Source organism: Papaver somniferum, chromosome 5 (assembly GCF_003573695.1).
Source record: "Papaver somniferum cultivar HN1 chromosome 5, ASM357369v1, whole genome shotgun sequence".
Lineage (NCBI taxonomy): Eukaryota > Viridiplantae > Streptophyta > Magnoliopsida > Ranunculales > Papaveraceae > Papaver > Papaver somniferum.
In genome coordinates this window covers 78,334,842-78,347,598 of record NC_039362.1, presented here as the reverse complement: position 1 = coordinate 78,347,598, position 12,757 = coordinate 78,334,842, and the positions used below count along the sequence as shown (strand labels likewise).

Below are 12,757 nucleotides of genomic sequence, written 5' to 3'. Positions count from 1 at the left end.
TTATCTATCAATTTTATTTAAATTTAATTAGAAAAGATCACAGAATCCATATAAATTGATGCATAATCCACAGATGTATCTCGTTAACGACAGAAAATTGATTAGACCATAAGAAAACACCAAATGCAAGTCCTGATAGAATTCACGAGATATTTAATCGCCATTCTACAAGAGCCGATTTGGGACGGATATATACGTTGCAATGAATTTAACCAACCCTTATATCTGTTGGTAATATGGCGTAGCAAATTTGTGTGCAACGTTGGGAAAATTAACTTGTGCAGCGTATATAAACGTGGCTCAACCATGTTAGCAACGTTTTATTTGCAATTTGAGCAACGGATTCTCCAATTTGTGCAACGGTTATATTAATTTAAGCAGCGATTATATTAATTTAAGCAACGTATTACACTAATTTGAGCAACATTTATATACGTTGCAAAACAATTTACAAGTAAAAAGAAAATCCGACAATAGTTCCGGCAGATTTCTGCACCTGAATATATACTCTGCACCTTCATATACCATTGTAGATCAACTGAAAGACCCAGTTTTTCATATGAACATATGGTTGGTCATCACAATCCATCAAGATATATTCATACATATCAGCTTGTAATAAATATATGAATCATATGAATTCCTCAAGTTGAAGCATGTAACAGATAAATTGTAATAAACCATACAATTATTTGGTTGATTCAAAGATAAATACTCTGAACTTAAATCTTGGAGTAGCGGAGCTGAATTATGCGACTGATTTAACATACCAATATTATGAACTTGTTTCATAGTTAATCCTGATGCAGAGAGCCATCCCAGATTTCTATAGCAGCACCTGAAAAGAGGAAAATACATACAGTCAACATATATAAAATACTCGAACTGATATGAGTTGAAGATATACGATACAAATTCTAACTCACTCAAGATCACACTTCAGAGACTGTCCCAACGATAAAGTACATACCTAAATAAGAAATATGCGTTAACTATAGACCCAATGTTACCTAAAACCTAAATTAGTGCTAGTACTAAGTCCACACTATTTTTGTCAAGGGGTCACCATATTTCCTATGAGTAGAGCTAAAAATTATATGCTTAAAAGGTAAGATATTACACCCAAACTCTCCGTCCGGACTCTATTACTCCTCAACACCGTATATAGCCTCTCATGCACAAGAAATCTCCTTCATAACTCCTTATATTTCTCCATTACTCGCCATTAAGGAAAATATTCTGGGGAATATTTTCTTACCTTTTTTTAATCTCCTCCGAGCCTTGATTTGCTTCAAACACACTCCCCACACACTCCAGAATAGGTTGATAATGATGTAAACTCGTACAGGGCTGATATCTCCACGTCTCATCCACAAAGAAACTCGAGTTTTCTTTCGCTCCTCTGTTTTCTTCCACACGAGATTACAGTCAATTCTAATTGAAGCAAGCAACCATAAAACGCCTGTTATGCTAAATCACGTCATCCCATGCAATTCCAGCTATTGAGTAACGTTAATTCATCACCAAATCTCGTACCAAAAATCTTCCAGGTGACTGCAACAAACTCTCGCCAAAACTGAAATTTTGAATGAAGAGGAAGAGTACCCCTTATCCTCGTCTGAGTTCCCTTTAGCAGCTGAACTGGGGTGCCCTTAGTAATTCAGTAGGTGCCTTTAACACTTTTGGAGGGTGCACTGAGCACTTTTGCTGGGGTATTTCCAGCATACTTCTGGGGTGCCTTTAGTAATTTTCACCGGGGTCCGAATAACAGTTTTTTAGCAACTTTTTCCACACAAGTGTATTTCTCCAAAAACACCTGTACAAATATAAAAACACCATAATAACTACAAATTCAACCACTAACAACACAAACACTGGGGACAATTCAGATACAAAAATGAGTCTATCATCACTCTATGGAACAATTTCTATGACGGTAAATATATATTTATATATACATTTGAGGGTATTTGAGCCATAACTTTTGTGAGAACGACCTTTATCTGTAGAAAGGTCCTCATGTTGTAGTGAATGAGAATATGAATGCAACGAGCCAAGAATCACTCAATTCCTAGTTATGACGAAGAAGTTATGAATGATTTATTAAAGCAACACTTATAAGTGTGTCTAAGGTTGATTTCGTAAATATAAAAATATACACGAACTTTTGGCAACAGTTCGCGAACCAAAACCGGGAAACACGTGTCTAAAAGCCTAGCCTTGGTCATCTATAGACAAGCTTTTGGTCAAGTATTTGGGTGTTTTCCTTCCTAGACAAGATAACTTTGTTTCCAACCAACCTAGCCTTGATCATTCACTATAAATAAGGATTTCATGTAACCATCCATTGAAAAATTGTGTGTGTGTCGCATAAGGTTGTTTTCCTTATCTTTGTTCTTCACGAACAAGAGCGAGATTTCAAAAAACTTTTCTTCGAGATCGTAAAGAACAATCAAGCTATCTTCTTTGATAGTTACGGAACCTGTTCCTAGGTGTTTTTCATAAACCCTAGATTTAATAGATCAAGATATCTCTAGATTTTTCTAGGTGATCTTATGAGGAAAATCAATTATGTTACGAAACGGTAAACCCTAATTGTTAAGGAGTATCTTCTAAATAGAATTGACGTTCTACTAGAGGATTTTTAAGAGCATCTTCTAAAGAGAATTGGCATTCTGTTAGAAGGTTTAAAAGAGGAATTCCTAAAGAGAATTGGTATTCTGCTAGGAGTTCTACAGGTGCACGCTTACAATTGAAGAAGGTATTACATCTAGTCCACAATTTGGTAGTGGGTAATTGGTGTAACGACTTAAATCAGTGAGTGTTCAATCTGGACTAGGTCCCGAGTTTTTCTACAAGATTGTAGTTTTCCTCGTTAACAAAAATATTTGGTGTCTGTGTTATTCCTTTTCCGTATTATATTGTTTTATCTTTATAATTGAAATATCACAGGTCGTGCATATGTAAACCTAGATAGTATTAACTCAACTGTAAAAAACCTGCAAGGCTCGTTCTTGTTGAATTTGTATCTTGAAATATATATCACAAGTCTTGTTCTTGTTGGAATTCGGTTGGTGAACAATTTGGGTATATACTAGGTTCACCTTGTTAAAACTATCTTAAATAAAGTTTCTAAATAGTACATATAGATTGTACAAGGATTTTCTATATAGGTTCCCGGAAGAAAACTTGGTGGTATACTAGTTACCCTCTCCTTTTCATTTGGTATCAGAGCAAGCAAACATCATATATATAAAGACCTAATATATCCGTGTTTGTAGCGATCCTAACCTATAGACATGAATTTGAGCTGTGTCAACCAAGTTCAGTTTACGTACCACCAGGACTTGATGACACAAATTACTTATCGTGTAAAATTGCTATGCGCTCATTCTTACAAGCCCGTGACTTTCAAACATGGATACTTGTGGTAAAGGGGTATATTCCTACGATAATTCGTGAAGGCGAGATTACTATTTATAAGGACATAACTACATATAGCGAACTAAAATCAGTGTTGCAAAGCATAATGATTGATTGAATGTTATTATACAGTGGAACCGGTCCCAATAGGCAAAACCGATTTTATTAAGTCACGTACACTTTAGGGTTTGTGTGATTTGGAAATTGTGTTTGCAAAATAGGAAAGTTCAAAAGATATCGACATAATGAGTAACTTGAACATGTGCGGAAATCTTATTTATTAATTGTTCAAAGATACTCCTTGATACTCAAGGTGATATCCCAAACCGAAATGGTTGAGAATCTTTTATGATTTTCGAATAAATATGTTTTTCTTTTACCAGCGAACAAAACATATCACTAGAAATATATATTAGTTAAATGCTAGCTAATATTGAGTTGTCGAAGAGAATTTTGGTTGTACAGTTGGATATTAGTTGGAACTAGACAAAACCAAATTTAGGTGCTTTATTGCATATCTTGAGAATATTTTAGGTTATGGAAATTCCTTGGTATCCAAACTATACCTTGGTCCATAAATAATGAATTTTTTCTTCTTACAAACTCATCCTGAGGCAGGCACTTCATTTTCTAGTTACGGTTGTATCCGACTAATAGTATTGCTTGTAATACTATCTCGGAGAGGAGAGTAACCTAATTAGGCGAAATCTCTTATGTCCGCTAGTTTAAAGACTTCTTTGGGATCAAGAAGCGTTTAATAGTACCGTTAGTGGGAAATTAGAATTGTATTGTTAATTTAATTTTTGATTATTGATTTGATTGACTAACGGTTGTTAACTCTTTATTGCACCTAGTTTTATTATTCTTGAGAGCCTTCTCTTCTGACATAAGGTCACTCTAACTAGATTAAGATATTAGCGGTAGTTCATATATGATTTTAGACCTGACATTGACTTGTGATCATATATTATTATCATACTGTTCTGTGCATGATCGATTATAAGTTGGAATCAAGTTTGTTATTGTACAAGTACAGAAGACTATTGAAGATTTGAATACAATAAGGTTTTCTTATTGTTTTTGTATCTTTGTGATTTGCTTCGTGCACTAGGTCGGTTGGGATCCGATAATATCTAGTTTATATTTTGATAGACTTGTTATTGCTAGTCGTATTTGTAAGGACACTCAAGCTCGTCAACACTATTAGACCAGTCAAGAGACGTTTTAGCCGTTACTGACTCGTTTAAATGAACACGAACGATGTTCTATAGAAATTAATCTAACAACGATCTAGATACGAAACTAGTATAACTAGTTAGATCTCAAAAAGTTATATGATTTGGATTACTCGAACGTGTCATTAGGATACCGTGCGACGAAGAAATCACTCGAATCGTAAGAAGGAAAAATAGACTTTTGTATAAAACCGATCTAGCTGCCCTTATCCAACTTATCTGGGTGCCTCGGTATTTTCGCCGATCTTATCAACAAAAAACAACCGAAGAAGATTAATGCTTCTTATCTTTTCTTTTTTTCCTCTTTTTCTTCATCTTTCTCTTTCCTTTCCCTACTCCTCTGCTTCTGATCGATTTACGAGATGAGAGTGAACCTATTTGAGGGAATCAATTATCCAAGATGATTAGATGAAGAAGGTGATGGTGCTGATATGATTACCGAATTCAAGACTTCACAAAGAAGATAAATCGGAGATTAAATTTTAGGGTTTCTAATTGATTGAAATTGCTTTATAAATCTGTTTTAATTGGATAAATTATAGATGGATTTGTGTTTGATTGTAGTTTAGATGGTTCTATAGGATTTAATTTCAGTTTCTCAGTTAATCGAGTATCAGGTTAGGATTTTTAGTGTTTGAGCTGTTTTTGTTGAATCTCAGTTGAAGAATTGAATTGGTTAGAGGTGATTGAAGTTAGGTTATTGATTTAGGGTTTTGCAAAGATGAAATAGAAACTAGGGTTTGAGTATTTTAGTTGGGAAATCAATTGAATGGTTCTGGAAGGGAGAAGAATGGTGAATTGGGATTGAGACAAGAAGAAGAAAATATAATGATTGATCTGAGCTGAAGTTGCTGCTGTTAGATATGGAATTATCTAAGTATGAACAAGAGAACGAATCAATGTACTGTGATGGTTGTGGTGTTGTGGTATTATGTTGAGTTGTTGTTGTAGTTGACTGAACTAGTGTAGGGAGAATGCGATGAAGATTGATTTGTGGTCTTAGCTTGAGGCTGTGAAATGAAATATGTTTTAATTCGGCTGAAATTGCAGTAAACAAGGAAGTGTTGATGTTCATTGTACCGGAATAGAACTGGTGATGATATTGATGTGTTTGAGTAGAAGTTTAGATGAATGAAACTGAAAAGTTTAGATGAGCTTGGTCGCTGGTGTTGATGGTTTTAGAACTGAATCTGGTAGTAATGCTGATGCTGCGGGATTTGTAGTAGTTGCCGAATGGGTGCTGTTGTCGTAGACTAAGTGGTGTTACAGTGCATGTCTAAGATGAAGTGAAATGGAAGTGATGGTGGAGAGTGTTGAGTAGATACTTATACTGAACTAGAGTTGAATCCAAGAGATGGTGATGTATTTCAAGTGCTGCTGATTGCAGGTGGAAGCTGAAATGTGTTGCAGGTCAGACCAACCTGCTATGGAATTATGGAGAATGGTTGATTGATGTAATGAGGTTTGTATGAATGGTAGTGATACTGGATTGGTAGTTTATGCAGTTATGGCAGTATGGTGTTTGAATTGAAACATGAAAGAGATCATTAAGATGTGTACATTACAAAGAGAGTTAGAAATAAATTATTTGAGTTTTGTTCAGTTTTGTGTTGCTCCATGCTTTGGCCTTGATGTGTTTAGCTTGAAACCGTCATCCCAGTCAGCTTAGCTGACTTAGTTAGAATGAATGAGTCAGATGTGAATCTGACTTACCTGAATAAGACTTCTGAGTGGACTCAGTGATTCCCTGTTTGACCCAGTGGACCTTGACCGAGTCTGCCCTTAGACTTGACCACTGACTTGACTCTGGTTAGATGATGACCGTCAGTTGACCTTTTGACTGTTAGAACAGTTAGTTGACCTAAATGGACTGGATCTTGTGTAATGGACTTGGTTAGTGGACTTGGGCTTAGGCCTAGTTTTACTATTTTGATGCATCATACCCTTATGGTCCGAATTGACCTTTGATTCCTTCTACACAGATGTAGATATTTGTAAGACTTATCGAATGGACTATAGAACCAACCCAATTCAATAAGTAAACCTTATCTATGTTAAAGTCAGATAATGGAAAGGTGTAGAACCATAAATGGGCATAAAACAATTAGATAGTTCATTTAGTCCTTAACTATAGAGACTTGTATGAAATAATGCTATAAGCCTTGTATGAGCCTTTTGGCTAATTCTTAGAGTGTTTGTGTGCTTAACAATTAGTCTTTATTAACAATAATCGATTCAAAGGATGAACCGGTGGATCGTGGATCTCGAGGTAGGCATGGCCTGTCATCAAAATAGGTGGGAACTCTGTAACCTTCTTGTAATCATTAATTTTACTTTATCTGCGAGCATGATGAGTCTTTAATTTCTGTAAGCATATTGTTTGTAGTTCAATGGGTATGTTGTGTAATATACGTTGGGTGGTTTCCCCGCGAAGAGTGTATGTGTTTCCCCATAGCTCTTGGCTAAGTTTTAATAGGGCAATGCTACGTTGTTCGAATATTACCTAGTAGTCCGGCTTTACCCCGGTTGATTATTATTACATTTTATTGTCTTAAGATAGTAGTCCGGCTTTACCCCGGTTGATTATTATATATATTATTTTATTTGGGGAAGTCACTCATGTGCATATTATACTTGATTGTGCAGTCTTAGTAGTGTGACTGGGTTACTATGATCTTGACTTAGGAAGAAATTCTAGGTTCACGACTGGATATGGTTATTATTCGGTGACTTCGGTCTACGAATAATGATTGGGCCTTTTGTGAACCTGTTGTGCGGGGTCAGATCATAGTAATCAAAATCTTATTATATCCTAGACTTAAATGGTGGCATTGGGTTTTATGAGGTGTACGCATTTCACGTTAATATCTTACGGTACCTGGATTCATGGTATCATTTGAGACTGGAGTTATTCCTAGCATCTTCTCCTCTATTGAGTGAGATGAGGTTGGGATAACATATGTTTAGGTTGTTTAATTCTTTTCTCGTAGATCCATCCGGAGGTGGATCTTTCACGGATATTACCACTATGGACGTAATATCTGGGGATATGAATTGAAGCAATCTTCTGCTCTATGGTGAGTGTAAAAGATGTTTATCGTTTTTCTTTAGTAGAATTGTGATGCATGTTAGTGATTACCTGAATGTTATAATGATAACCACTGAGCCCCCATTTGGGATGATGTGCTCACTAGTTCCCACTTCAGTTTTCAGAAAACAGAAGAAATGAAGAGCTCGAAGATATCCGTTTCATAGCTTAGAGCTTTATCGAATCTAGTGTTGTGGTGTATCTTTTACTGCCTGTATTCTGTAAACAACACATTAATATGATCTTAGAATTGGAAAGACTTTTATTTATATAATATCAGAGAGTTTTGGGTTTTGTTCTGGGATTAGTTTATGTAATCGAGATACATTAATCTAGATTTGATGTTTCAATTAGGTTGTAACCCTATCAGCTAAGCAGGTTTAGTATTTGGGGCGTCTCAAGTTGGTATCAGAGCTCACTATTAGATCTTATATGGGCAACAATAGATGATAGCTAGTACCAGTTAGAGAATTAGATCAGTTTGGAAATGGATTGGACTGTGAGATAAATCTTAATCACTAAAAGCTATCAAGAACTAAATGATTATTGGATGATTGATTTGTTTTTTCTTGTTGTGTATACATTTTATGAAGTAAAAATTGTAGGTTGAACCAATTATATTATGCTTTAGAAGCTGATAGAGATTTAGAGAATAAGTAGTTTATAGTTTTTCTACGTGTAGTCAATCCAAGACTGAAAAATTAGTGAGGTTAATTGTTCCAATAGATCCAAAATTCACTTTGAAACTTATTGAGTAGCTTTACATATATCTAGAACCATTAATCTATTGAAGTAGAAAGTTAGTGTGAGGAACATAAATTTCTCTATTTGTTAACATTTAAATTAGTTGAATCTAAAGCCACAAATTATAGTTTTAGAAAACCATATAGGTATGTGTTTCATTTCTTATTGCTTCGAACTCTTGAAATGAGTTATCTTTTCGCGCGTTTGTAAGTATGAGCAGTACTTACAATTAGTCGAGAGATAATTTTTCTCTATAAGGTGGGGAGTTTGGAAGACTATAAGTGTGGATTGATTTTCGAGGACGAAAATATATAAGGTGGGGAGAATGTAAGGACCCTCAAGCTCGTCAACGCTATTAGACCAGTGAAGAGACGTTTTAGCCGTTAATGACTCCTTTAGATTAACACGAACGATGTTCAATGGAAATTAATCTAACAACGATCTAGATCCGAAACTAGTATCACTAGTTAGAGCTCAAAAATTATGCGATTTGGACTACTCGAACGTGTCATTCGGATACCGGATGAAGAAAAAATCACTCGAACCGTAAGAAGGGAAAAATAGACTTTTGTATAAAACCGATCTGGCTGCCCTTATCCAACTTCTCTGGGTACCTCGGTATTTTCGCCGATCTTATTAACAAAAAACAACCGAAGAAGATTAATTCTTCTTACCTTTTCTTTCTTCCTCTTTTTCTTCTTCTTTCTCTTCCCTTTCCCCACTCCTCTGCTTCTGATCGATTTATGAGAGAGTGAACCTATTTGAGGGAATCAATTATCCAAGATGATTAGATGAAGAAGGTGATGGTGCTGATATGATTACCGAATTCAAGACTTCACAAAGAAGGTAAATGGGAGATTAAATTTTAGGGTTTCTAATTGATTGAAATTGCTTTATAAATCTGTTTTAATTGGATAAATTATAGATGGGCTTGTGTTTGATTTTAGTTTAGATGGTTCTATAGGATTTAATTTCAGTTTCTCAGTTAATCGAGTATCGGGTTAGGATTTTTAGTGTTTGAGCTGTTTTTGTCGAATCTCAGTTGAAGAATTGAATCGGTTAGAGGTGATTGAAGTTAGGTTATTGATTTAGGGTTTTGCAAAGATGAAATAGAAACTAGGGTTTGAGTATTTTAGTTGGGAAATCAATTAAATGGTTCTGGAAGGGAGAAGAATGGTGAATTGGGGTTGAGACAAGAAGAAGAAAATATAATGATTGATCTGAGATGAAGTTGTTGCTGTTAGATATGGAATTATCTAAGTACGAACAAGAGAACAAATCAATGTACTGTGATGGTTGTGGTGTTGTGGTATTATGTTGAGTTGTTGTTGTAGTTAACTGAACTAGTGTAGGGAGAATGAGATGAAGATTGATTTGTGGTCTTGGCTTGAGGCTGTGAAAGGAAATATGTTTTAATTTGTCTGAAATTGCAGTAAACAAGGAAGTATTGGTGTTCATTGTACCGGAATAGAACTGGTGATGATATTGATGTGTTTGAGTTGAAGTTTAGATGAATGAAACTGAAAAGTTTAGATGAGCTTGGTCGCAGGTGTTGATGGTTTTAGAACTGAATCTGCTGGTAATGTTGATGCTGCGGGATTTGTAGTAGTTGCCGAATGGGTGCTGTTGTCGTAGACTAAGTGGTGTTACAGTGCATGTCTAAGATAAAGTGAAATGGAAACGATGGTGGAGAGTGTTGAGTAGATACTTATACTGAACTAGAGTTGAATCCAAGGGATGGTGATGTATTTCAAGTGCTGGTGATTGCAGGTGGAAGCTGAAATGAGTTGCAGGTCAAACCAACCTACTATGGAATTATGGAGAATGGTTGATTGATGTAATGAGGTTTGTATGAATGGTAGTGATACTGGATTGGTAGTTTATGCAGTTATGACAGTATGGTGTTTGAATTGAAACATGAAAGAGATCATTAAGATGTGTACATTACAAAGAGAGTTAGAAATACATTATTTGAGTTTTGTTCAGTTTTGTGTTGCTCCATGCTTTGGCCTTGATATGTTTAGCTTGAAATTGTCATCCCAGTCAGCTTAGCTGACTTAGTTAGTATGAATGAGTCAGATGTGAATCTGACTTACCTGAATAAGACTTATTGACTGAGTGGACTCACTGATTCCCTGTTTGACCCAGTGGACCTTGGCCGAGTCTGCCCTAGACTTGACCGCTCACTTGACTTAGGTTAGATGATGACCGTCAGTTGACCCTTTGACTGTTAGAGACAGTTAGTTGACCTAAATGGACTGCATCTTGTTTAATGGACTTGGTTAGTGGACTTGGGCTTAGGCCTAGTTTTACTAGTTTGATGTATCGGACCCTTATGGTCCGAATTGACCTTTCATTCCTTCTACACAGATGTAGATATTTGTAAGACTTATCGAATGGACTATATAACCAACCCAATTCAATAAGTAAACCTCATCTATGTTAAAGTCAGATAATGGAAAGGTGCAGAGGCATAAATGAGCATAGAACAATTAGATAGTTCATTTAGTCTTGTATGAAATAATGTTATAAGCCTTGTATGAGCCTTTTGGCTAATTCTTAGAGTGTTTGTGTGCTTAACAATTAGTCTTTATTAACAATGATCGATTCAAAGGATGAACCGGTGGATCGTGGATCTCGAGGTAGGCATGACCTGTCATCAAAACAGGTGGGAACTCTGTAACCTTCTTGTAATCATTAAGTTTACTTTATCTGTGAGTATGATGAGTCTTTAATTTCTGTAAGCATATTGTTTGTAATTCAATGGGTATGTTGTGTAATATGCGTTGGGTGGTTTCCTCGTGATGAGTGTATGTGTTTCCCCGTAGCTCTTGGCTAAGTTTTAGTAGGGAAATGCTACGTTGTTCGAATATAACCTAGTAGTCCGGCTTTACCCCTGTTGATTATTATTACATTTTATTGTCTTAAGATAGTAGTCCGGCTTTACCCCGGTTGATTATTATATATATTATTTTATTTGGGGAAGTCACTCATGTGCATATTGTACTTGATTGTGCAGTCTTAGTAGTGTGACTGGGTTACTATGATCTTGACTTAGGAAGAAATTCTAGGTTCATGACTGGATATGGTTATTATTCGGTGACTTCGTTTTACGAATAATGATTGGTCCTTTTGTGAACCTGCTGTGCGGGGTCAGATCATAGTAATCAAAATCTTATTATATTCTAGACTTAAATGGTGGCATTGGGTTTTATGAGGTGTACGCATTTCACGTTAATATCTTACGGTACCTGGATTCATGTTATCATTTGACACTGGAGTTATTCCTAACATCTTCTCCTCCATTGAGTGAGATGAGGTTGGGATAACATATGTTTAGGTTGTTTAATTCTTTTCTCGTAAATCCATCCGGAGGTGGATCTTTCACGGATATTACCACTATGGACGTAATATCTGGGGATATGAATTGAAGCAATCTTCTGCTCTATGTTGCGTGTAAAAGATGTTTATCGTTTTTATTTAGTAGAATTGTGATGCATGTTAGTGATTACCTGAATGTTATAATGATAACCACTGAGCCCCCATTTGGGATGATGTGCTGACTAGTTCTCATTTCAGCTTTCAGAAAACAGAAGAAATGAAGAGCTCGAAGATATCCGTTTCGTAGCTTAGAGCTTTATCGAATCTAGTGTTGTGGTGTATCTTTTACTACCTGTATTCTTTATTTTCTGTAAACAACACATTAATATGATCTTAGAATTCGAAAGACTTTTATTTATATAATATTAGAGAGTTATGGGTTTTGTTCTGGGATTAGTTTATGTAATCGAGATTCATTAATCTAGATTTGATGTTTCAATTAGGTTGTAATCCTATCAGCTAAGCAGGTTTAGTATTTGGGGCGTCTCAGTATTTAGATCGACAAGTTATCATTTGGTGGTACTCTTCAGTATCCAAATATGGTAGTTCTGTTTGACTTGATTTGGTTAACTTGTTAATCCATATCTTGGAAGATCTAAACCGGAAAAAGAAGCTTAATTAATTTTAGATAGAAAAACCTTTGTCGCACTCAACATAAATATCTCTGATTAACTTCCTGAAATAGGAGAGTGGTTACCAAACAGATTAGTCCTTTACTGTTTGGAAGACGATTGAAAGGGTTGAGTGCTTAAATTCTTCAGAGAGGCTGAAGCAACTTAAGATATTGGACTCTATCTTAGGATTCACGTGCGTTAGCCAGATTAGTTGTAGGCGCATGAATACTGAGGAAACTAGGTAACTAGGGGTAGTTTACTTGGTCTCAACT

At 35.7% G+C, this 12,757-nt stretch overlaps 1 long non-coding RNA gene across 1 annotated transcript; it reads left to right on the top strand.

Moving 5' to 3' along the window:
• Positions 1–9,172: 9,172 nt before the first annotated feature.
• On the top strand, positions 9,173–12,259 carry LOC113281983. The gene is made up of 2 exons (XR_003326466.1): positions 9,173–9,336; positions 12,070–12,259. It is a non-coding gene; the product is annotated as an uncharacterized LOC113281983 (long non-coding RNA).
• The last annotated feature ends 498 nt before the right edge of the window (positions 12,260–12,757 follow it).